Below are 11,407 nucleotides of genomic sequence, written 5' to 3'. Positions count from 1 at the left end.
ATATACTTTACATTTAAAAAATGTATAAAGTATTGTTATCAAATATGTAAAATAATTGTAAACTATAAAAAAAACATGAAAAATTTTGGTTATAAAAAATCTATATGTATAGTTGTTATATAAAACTTAAATTTATCTGCCAAGATTTGCTGGGGGTGGCCAAACTTGTGGTGGGCTACTTGTTACAATATTTTTTTAAATATCCTTCTAAAAAATTTGCTAATTTAGGTATTGTAACAATATTTTACGGTCGCTACCGGTATAGTGGTCTGCCGCGTCCGGTTTAGCTGAACCATGGTAGGCCATCGCCGAAGACGACCCTGAGCGCCGTTGTAACGGTCAAGAAGTGAGAGATGCGCGCGAATGGAATTCGTGCCTACGCGTGCCAAAAAGCTGCGTAGCGACAAGAGAAGTGAACGAAGCGGCGTCTGTTTAACTTTGAAAGACTCTCTGCTCAATGTATAACCCGTTATTATTTCTTAATAGATAAGTGATTAATTACATTTATGTATTTTAAGTTCACTTCCTATCAGCTTAGGCCATACATTGTGAAATGAAAAGTTTTTAAAAGTTAAAAAGATAAAAATAGATATTTTTATCAAAGTGAACAGTTCAATGGTGAAACAGTGCTTGTGAACATTGTAAATTGTGCTAGTGAACATTCTGGAACATTTGTGTGTGGACAAAATTCCTAGAAATTTACTCAGCATAGTGCAAATTCGTCGTTTGGCTGCAAATTCAACACTAAAACCTGATAGTTTTCACCAACTTCAACAAATCATCCAATCCAAGCACCTTGGGTTTGAAAGAAAAGAAAAACTAAAAAAAATTCAAAAACCACATCATTTCGGTAAGTTTTTGAACATTTTTTTCACTCTGCAACCTTCAGAAGAAAACCGGTACTGGCTACGGAGCCACAGTAGTAGAAAAACATCTAAATTACGTAACATGGTAGAAGAAAACGTCACTCTTACGCAGCAACAATTTGAAGCACTCTTATCACGCATCAGTAATTTGTCAACACAGCCGTTGGAAACAGGGAATTTCTCTTCATGTTCGTCGCGTTTTAACTGTAGCAAATACTCTGACGTAAATGCTTTTATAGACGCTATAAAAAAATTCAAAATTCAAAAATCTTTATGTCTACAGTGGTACATAGTTTTACAAATTATAATAAAATATAAATAGTAGTAACCTAGTTACCTAATCAATAATATAATTCATGCAAGTACGTGAATTCATAATAGATATCAATATAAATATTTACAAAAATAGCCTTACGTAATTTGCTTAGAAAATTTACACCATCGGAATTTGACGATCACTGCAATATTTTTAATTGTAGGTCAGTGTAAATAATGTGTTTATATAATGTAATATTCACTTAAAAAAAAGTGGTGTATTGATTTTACCTGTTACAATTTTTGTTTTAAATAACTTATTACTATTTAATATTTTCGATATTTTAACTCACTATTACTACCATTATACAGATATTAAATTTTAAATAAATATTGAGACACCTAGGTTTCTATGTGAAACCTGTGTGCGTCTCATTGTTTAGCTTTTTCTTAGAATATAAAATTGATATATTTAATTGTCTTACATCTAAGTAAAGATTTGCTTAATTAAACTTAATAACCAATAAAAATGAATCCAGCTATAATTAACTTAATAACTAGGATAAAATATAGCGTAAATAAAGGAAAGTTAAATAACATAAGGTTTATAAATCGAAAAATATAACTAAAAATATGACAGGCATACATTGTGTTTCTACTCGAAAATGTGTTGAAAGACTGTTTTGTAATTTTTATAAACATATTCTCTACGTTGTAGATTAAATTTATGTATGTTACTTACTCTGCGTATCTCCAGAGGAATACAATTATACAATTTTGGACCCATATTATTTACTGAGTTTAGACTCATCGCAGTTCTGTTTTCCGGGAGCATAAGGTGTTTTTTTGTATTAGCTCTAGTGCTATAATTATGATGTATTGTTTTCTTTTTGGTGTCTAATTGCATGAATCTCGCGACATTTAGGATGTATATAATGTCTAAGATTGGGGACAGTTTCCGAATATAGCAACTCAGTGTGAAATAACTTCGGTTTTCTAAATATTACTTTTAATATATAATTTTGTAGAATGTTCAAAGGCCTTAAAACTGTTTTGGATTCATTTCCCCACACGAGAGTGCCATATCTCAGAATAGACTCAACAAATGATCTACATATTAGGATCATCATTTCATAAATTCTCTCAATAGATAAAACTTATAAATCAAAATTCTAACTGATTTTGCAACTTTATACACGTGTCTATCCCATCTCAGATGCTTGTCAATAATAACTCCTAGGTATTTTACTTCGCTGACTCCTTGTATTCGTTTTGAGTTTTGATTTGTATTAATAATGTCAAATTCAGGTCTTTTTTTTTGGTCAATGAAAATGCTACAAACTTTGTTTTTTCAACATTAATAGTAAGTTGTAGATTGTTCAGCCAAGTGCAAACCTTACTGAAGCTATTTTCTGCTATTTCTTTAGCCTCTTCCCAGGAATTACCATTGACAATCAGAACCGTGTCATCGGCATAAGATAAGAGAGTCCCATTGACACTTACTTCCTTAAGAAGAGAATTCATATATATTATAAATAAGATAGGACCCAACACTGTTCCCTGAGGAATACCTATTCTTACTGTATTAGGGTCACTGAACTGATTATTTATTTTGACCATTTGTTTTCTGTCTTGTAGGTATAATTTAAATAGTTGCAAAGTTAGGCCCCTTATACCATACTTAAATAGGATTCCCAGGAGAATGTGGTGGGAGACCGTATCAAATGCTTTTGACAAATCCAGAAAAATTGCGATAGCCTTCTCATTATTGTTAAGACTGTGTGACACTTCCGAGATCAGTTTCCATATTGCATCTGCAGTACTAGCCCCTTTTATAAAACCGTATTGATTATTTGATATAATGTAATTTTTTTCAATTGGGTTTTTAGTGCTTTTTCTAAAATTTTGCTAAAATTATTTATTAAACTGATGGGTCGATAGTTAGTAACATTACATTTATCTCTCGACTTGTATATAGGAATTACTATGGAAACTTTAAAATATATTGGAACATTGCCGCTTTGGAAAATAGTATTAATAATATGTGTTAATGGCTTTAAAATATAATGGTTTATTCTTTTTATTAATTTAACTGAAATACCGTCGGATCCAGAAGAACTATTATTTTTTAATTTTTTAATTGGGCAATATACTGAATAATTTTATTTTCAGTTACGGGTGTCAGATATATTGAATTTGTATTATGAAACTTTAGAACAGGAAAAGTTGTGGTTTTCCCAAACTTATCAGCCATCTTTTGACCAACATTTATGAAATAATTATTGATATAGTTTGCCAAGTCTTTGTTATCATTAATTACATTGCCATTTTCTGAAACAATGTGGTTACTACAATTTTCATCATGAACTGAGTCATTAGTTGCCTCTTTAATTATTTGATAAATTTTCTTGAAGTTTTGTTTGTTATCATTAATTTTATTTCTGTAAAAATCGTTCTTTGTTTTACTAATGATTTTTTTTAACAAATTTCTATGACTTTTATATCTTTGTTCTGTATCAGGATTTTTATATTTCATAAATTGTTTTCTTAAAAGATCCCTAGTCTTAATTGATGATATAATACCCTGAGTTATCCACGGTTTTATTTTCTTACTACTATATTTATAATATTTCAAAATTTTTGAACGTTCAATATATTGCTGCAAAGTGTTTACAAAAGTTGCAACTGCCGACTCAGGATTATTGTCTTGTAGCACCAAATTCCAATTTTCGCTGTTAAGTAGGTTATCTAGTTTATTGTAATTAATTATGAAATTACTACTTGTGCTACTTACATTATTGTTACATTGAACTTTTTGTTCGGAAAATCTTGAAATAAACTCAACATTATAGAAACCTTCAAAAATTGTTCAAGAGTGTCGACGCGAACGCTCTGCGTGGTTTATCTATGCTACTCGATGATTTTGCCGCTACGTGGTGGTACGGAGTAAAAGACACTGTCGCAACATGGGAAACTGCTCTCGATCTTTTACGTTTAACTTTCGGTCCAAGAAAACTAGCATATCTTGTATGTCGGGAAATATTTTCAAATGAACAAGATATTAGAACACCTTCTGATGTATTTAGCTGTCAATCACGTTCATTGCTTGCGCAGCTTCCAGCCAATACCCTAACCGAGTCGACGCAGATTGATATGATTTATGGCTTGTTACATAAACGAGTACGAGAAAAAGTACCTCGAGATAAAGTCCCTACTTTTAACGAATTACTTAAAGAATGTCGCATGGTAGAAGAAACGTTTGTTGATCATTTTGACATCAGGCCTTCTAACGATAAACGTCCAAAATGTCGATTTTGCAAATATTTGGGACATACAGAAGACAAGTGCCAAAAGAAACAAGGTACTGCAAGTACGTCAACAAAAACTTCGACTACGGCGCCTCCACCAAGTAATCCAGTGACATCTGTTCCAAATTCGACCTTGGAAACTCATCCTCCTCGAATATCAAACCAAGTGACATGTTACGGATGTAATAGACCTGGCTATATTAAATGCAACTGTCCAAACTGTTCCAACACCGCAGCTTCTGTCGAATTCTGTGCTCTTGACAAACTAGAAGTTCCTGTTTACTCTCAGTCACGTCCTATTTTGCCTATAAACATACTAGGAATGAATGGTCAAGGATTGATTGACACAGCCGCCAAGCACAGCGTTGCCAGTTCCTCATTATATGAAGCATTAAGGAAACACAACGTTCCATTTACAAAAAACCAGAAGTACGGTCAAACTTGCAGATGGTACCGTGAAAGAACAGGAAGTAAAACTTCTGAGAGTTGATGTTTTACTAGGAAGTCGTTATATACCAACAACACACACACACACACACACACACACACACATTTATGATTCTACTCAATGCTGATAAAACCTTACTAGGCATAGATTTCCTTCGAAGTGCTAACCTTATTTTGGACATCGGACAGCAAAATTGGAGTTTTGCAGACGATACTTTGACTAAGTATCTCTTGGTATATGAAGATGGCCACAAAATTTCCAACATAGAAGTACTTTCCGTTTCAATTTTGAGATCAGATGAAACCATGTTATCCAGTGAAAAACATAAGCAGTTATCAGACCTTCTTGAAGCCAACCAGGATATTTTTGCTCTAGGGGGAGAACCAACTCCTTATGCTGAACACTATATTGATACCAAGTCACACGCACCAATTTCAGTACCACCGTACCGAATGACACCCGGGAATAATGAAAAATTACCAAGTATACGATTTGCCATGAATTGTGCCAAGTGTCAAACAACCGGTTTCAGTGCTGCTTACCTCAAGTTTGCAAGAGAAAAATCCGGATAAAGTACAGAATGATCCATGGCCTGTTATGGAAAATGAAAATTTTATCCCAGAAATAACACCTTACCTGCAAGGAATGTTTACAACGATTATAGAAGCTAATGGCCAGCGTGAAAAATGTCAAGATCGTCAAAAGAAGTATGCCGATAACTCACGATCGACACCGCCTACTTTTGATGTTGGAGACAAGGTCCTTGTGACGCTACATACGAAGAGTAGTCACAGTAAACAGAGTACTACTAAATTTGATCCGAAAAGTCCCTTTTCTGTCCATCCGGACCCTATGTTATAAGTTCCGTCCCGGACCCTATGTTATAAGTAGACAGGTTTCGCCCGTCTCTTATGAAACTGCCAACATTGATACTCCAGGACAACCTCTAGGCATATATCACTATAGCAACCTATTCAAGTATCGTGGAGATGACGCTACAGAACCTAAAGTTCCTATCAGAAGAAGAGGCCGCCCGAAGTAAACCAACCACACTAGTGCTGGTCCCTCGACATCTCAATGTCCACGGAACCAGAGGGGGAGACTGTAACAATATTTCACGGTCGCTACCGGTATAGTGGTCTGCCGCGTCCGGTTTGGCCGAAACACCGTAGGCCATCGCCGAAGACGACCCTGAGCGCTGTCGTAACCGTCAAGAAGTGGGAGATGTGCGCGAATGGAATTCGCGCCTACGTGCCAAAAAGAGAAGTGTCTAGCCCTAGCAGTCAAATATTAAGCTTGACCAATCAGGTTGGTTAGCGTGGTTATTTGAAGGGTGTTAATTCATTTGTGTTTGTCAAAAACTCTAACGTGATTGGTCGGGCTTAATAGTTGCCTGCTAGGGCTAGACGCAAGTGCCAAAAAGCCGTTTAACTTTGAAAGACTCTCTGCTCAATGTATAACCCGTTATTATTTCTTAATAGATAAGTGATTAATTACATTTATGTATTTTAATTTCACTTCCTATCATAGTGTATAATAATAGTTTCAGTGAGTAATTAATAAAAATTTAAAAATAAATTAACAAAATAACACAAAGCTACGAGAATTGTTTATTTTTTTTGCGGAAAATTAGGATATTCTTATTATTGAAGGTAACAAATATTAAAAATTACATTATTCATTGAATCCGTAGGCAAGTGTGAAGGGGATTGGCTAGATTCATTATTATACCGTATGATCGAAAAGAAACGGCGTCCAGTTGGCTTGTAAATGACTGTCGATGACATTCCTCTCAGTCTTTTTTCGATGTCATTTTATATAGTTTTTATGCCATTTTATATGTAGAATTATATGGGGAATGTCATCGATTGTTATTTCCAAACAAACAGAATGCCGTTGTTTTTCGATCATACGGTATATATGTATATACACGTTTTAAACATATATATTTACATTATTTTTATTTAATTGTAAGTACATTATACACACGCATTATACACACGTTAATAAATAAATAATTGTCTTGATGATCATTTCACTCACGGCCGTATTCATAGTCGAGCACCAGCCGCCCGCCGAAAAGAAGCGCTCGCCGAAGAAATCTTCGATATCGGGAGAGAAAAAAAGCTCTTTCATAGTTAGCCGCCAGCGAACCGCTGGCTGGCGCAAATGACGGCGCGTCGCCAACAAAATTTCACTTCGGGTGGGTTTTAACAACAGGGAACATGTTTTCTTCCTTTTTCTACACAAAATCGGTTATACCAACTTTAACATTCTCTAAATATTTAAATATTAATAATTTAAATATTTCATTGATATTGGGTAATTTAAATATTTTATTGATGTGTCCATTATTTTGTTATAATTCGTTTTAAAGTAATGAATAATATCTTCGTAATCCTTCACTTATAGTAAAAAGATTTACAATTTTTTATATTCATATTTTTTTGGATAGGTATATTTTTGGGTCATAATAAAAAGGATATTAAGTTAATAATTTACATAATGGGGAATTCCATAGGTCTGTTCGGTTATTTGAAAGTTTTATGGATTCGTTTTTATTACGTTTATAAATTTTTATAGACCTTAACCTATTGATGCTGTGTTAAGGATTTTAAAATTATTTTAAGGGAAAATATGACCAGAGTAGAAGTAATCTATATTTTTAAATTGGCTCTATTTTTGTTTTGTGTAGATGACTGATGTTTGGTGAATTTGGTATATTTTTTCCATTTTGTGTAAATTACAAAGAGAATTAATGTAATACACGTAAAAACAATAGGAAAAATAAAAAATCATAAACATAACAAAAACAAAACGATAAAACTTTTAAATGGTCAAATAGACGGACGGAATTCATATGCCTCAAATGTAATGAATAATGGCCTCACACAAAAATACGAATCTCATCGTTCTCGTTAATCGTCACAATATTATAAATATCCATAATTAATTCAGTTTGCTTGGTGCTTCTTTCAACTAGAGAAATAAACCAGGCTAAACTGGCGGACCGCCTGGAGATGGTAAGGACATGCTCCAGTCGCCGGCCGAAAATCACCGGATGGGGTTTAAACTGCGCAAGTGTTCTTCGCCTGGAGATCGACTATGAAACGGAAAAAAAAATGCTTATCCAACCGCCCGCCGGCGAGAGAGCGGTTACTCTATATGACGGATGTGCGCACGCGTTACTCGGAGAGCGCTCGACTCTGAAATAAGAACGAAGAATTTCGGGAAAGCTCCCGCCAGCGGGAGGCTGGCGATCCACTATGAATATGGCCGTGAGATTGTAAAATAAATTTTGCATTATCGACTTAGATATTCTAATATTATAGCCGGTGAGACTATAAAATACAAAATTATATATACATTATTCAAAAATAAACGATATATTAGTTAAAGTCCTTTTAAATATTTTGTATCGTCTAGGTACAAGCTAATTTCTGATGCTACACCATTGGAGAATTTCGAGTGGTGACAAGTGGCCTCACTTTCAGCTGCCGTCTTACCTGTCCCCTCTCTTTCCTTGTCTAATAACATTGACGAAAAAAGTATATATTTTATTAGTATTATTAATTTTGTAGTATTAAATCCCAATAAAACCGTTTCTGCATGAACATAACGCTTTTATTACATTATTATCAGATCTTTTTTCATATAATAAACAATTAAATAAATATTGCAACGTGTTTCGGTCTCGTTCTCGGCTGAGAATTTCTTTTTCTCTCGGTCTCGGCCGAGACTAAAAATCCTGGTTCGGTCGGACCTTAATACCCTATATATTCCCAGGACAATCATTCAGGTCCGAAACGACATCAAATCCTCCAAACAAAACAGAATACACGTAGAATGTACGCTGTCGTCCGGCTAAATTTATTTATCTCAATAATGCAATTGCAACTTGTCTCTATCCGTACCTTTGCTCCGTAACTTTGCTTGCATTGTTCCGTTTTAAAATCCAGGGGCATCTGGATAACGTTCTATGCCGTCTCTATCCATTTGCATAATGAATGTTTACAAGGCCCTCCTTTCGACTTGGAGTTGTAAATTAATTAGCTATGATATATCTACGTCCTAATAAAGTTATTGCTGGTATACACGACCCGCATAACATCACAAGTTTATCTTGGAAAGTGGAATTGTACCTGCATCGGAATTTCATAATAGTTAATTTATACATTGTAGTTAGTTATTTAGTATCGTAGTTTAAAGACATTTCTTTAATAGTTTTCATTAGCAAGTAGCTTAATGCTTGCGACAAAATCTAGTAATTTTGTTATGTATAAAATAAAAGGTATATTTTTTATAGTCACGGTGGCCAACTAAAGTACAATACGATCGAAAATGAAAAACCGCCAATGGGGAATGCAATCGACTGTCATTTCCAAGGCAAGTTGTTTCGATCATAATGAATATTTAACGAATTTATATCTTTCTTCTGAGTTGTAGTAATGAAATAATATTATATACTAGATGCGTTTCGAAAGTGGCTCACCCCTGTAACTTTTTGATTTTTTTTTAATAAAAAAACGGAATTTGGTGTGTTAGTATATGACATGAAATAGCATTGATTCATGAACTCAATTGTTTTTGGTCACTTCCGGTTTCACCGGAAATGAGTACAACTTATGATTTTTAAATGGCATACACAGGGTGTCATTGAAATAGTGTAAAAAAAATCGGGGGGTGATAGTACTCATAAAAATAGTAAAAAAAGTGCCTATAAGTATAGGGCGGAAAATGCATATTAAGGGTGTTAAGGGCACTGAAAGGGTGAATTTAAAAAACGGTTGTTTAGAAAGTGTAGGCTTAAAAAACGAGATAAAATTTCGAAAAAAAATCCTCTGCCATAAATTTTGGCCCTAAATCAAATGGTGATACTTAAAAATTATTTGGAAAAGCGGAAAGGGTAGTTTTTGCAAGGGTGGGGGGGTTGTTTCGTGAATAACTTTTTTGAGGTTATTTTTTTTGCAACGTGGGTTCATTTTTTGAAAACTACATACTTTTTCCTACAAAAAGGTACTCTTGTTGCACATCGCCCAGAGCGATGGTTTTCGAGAAAATTGAAGGAAAAGAGTTCGCTCTGATGGGTACCTAACTGGTTAATCAACATAAACTTATGAAAGTTATGGCGGTTAAAAGTAACCAAATAATTATCAAATAATTAATTGAAAAATCAAAATTTCATGATTTTTAAAACATCTTATTGCTTTGAAAAACGAAATAATCCAATTACCAAAATTCCTTATTAAAATAACGCATTCCTTAATTCATTCATAGTAAATGTTCAAAGTGACCACAATTCATTTCAATGCAGATATCTGATCTTCTTCTCCACCATCTGCGTACCCTGTGGAATATTCTTGGTATTGTCCGAATTTGATAGGAACAGTCAATAATGCGTTGCCGTAGTTGCTCTTCAGTATTCTGAGTAAACCAAATTTTTTTAAAGCCAAAAAAGTTTATTTCGTTTTTAAATCAATAAGATGTTTTAAATATCACGAAATTTATGATTTTCCAATTAATTATTTAATAACTACATGGTTACTTTTGAACCGCCATAACTTTCATAAATTTATATTGATTAACCAGTTAGCAACCCGTCAGGGCAAACTCTTTGTATTCAATTTTCTCGAAAACTATCGCTCTGGGCGATGTGCAACAAGAATAAGTACCTTTTTTGTAGGAAAAAGTACGTAGTTTTCAAAAAATAAACCCACGTTGCAAAAAAAGTAACCTCAAAAAAGTTATTCGCGAAACAAACCCCTACCCTTGCAAAAACTACCCTTTCCGCTTTTCCAAATAATATTTCAGTATCATCGTTTGATTTAGGGTCAAAATTAGTGGCAGAAGATTTTTTTATCTCGTTTTTTAAGCCTACAATTGCAAAACAACCGTTTTTTAAATTCACCCTTTCAGTGCCCCTAACTCGCTTAATATGCATTTTCCACCCTATACTTATAGGAACTTTTTTACTATTTTTAGAAGTAATATCACCCCCAATTTTTTACACTATTTCAATGACACCCTGTATGTATATTAGTATATTTTTATTTTATTCCTAGACACTCTGAATAGAATGACATCATATGTCAACTTTTGACATTTTTGCTTAAAAAAATCGTAGTTTAAATTTCAATCTAGAGTGCTATGGCTATGTTAAAAACACTAATTTTTAATCAGGGAGCCTTGGAAAAATAGATTTAATCGTCTAATGTTTTTTGCCTTGTCCTTGCCGGTTAAAAGATGCCCAAATCGTATTTTTAATCATATCTCAATTTTTTCAAATGAAACAAGGGTGTCTCATAGCATATTTGGAAAAAATTAATAATTTGATGCCACACACTTATTTATAGTTATATTTTGGCTAAATACATAGACTTTAATAAAATTAAAAATCTGACAGAAACTTGAAAAATTAACTCCCATAACAAGTAAACATCAAGAAATTTTCCTTAGATTAATTATCAATATATCATATAATTAATAAAGAAACTAATGGTGGATTCAAAAAGTTTTAAAGCCGGTTCAAA

Source organism: Sitophilus oryzae, unplaced genomic scaffold (assembly GCF_002938485.1).
Source record: "Sitophilus oryzae breed Bouriz unplaced genomic scaffold, Soryzae_2.0 scaffold_380_pilon_pilon, whole genome shotgun sequence".
In the NCBI taxonomy this organism is placed as follows: Eukaryota; Metazoa; Arthropoda; class Insecta; order Coleoptera; family Curculionidae; genus Sitophilus; species Sitophilus oryzae.
The sequence above is the reverse complement of the archived record's forward strand: the minus strand, read 5'-3'. Positions refer to the sequence as shown.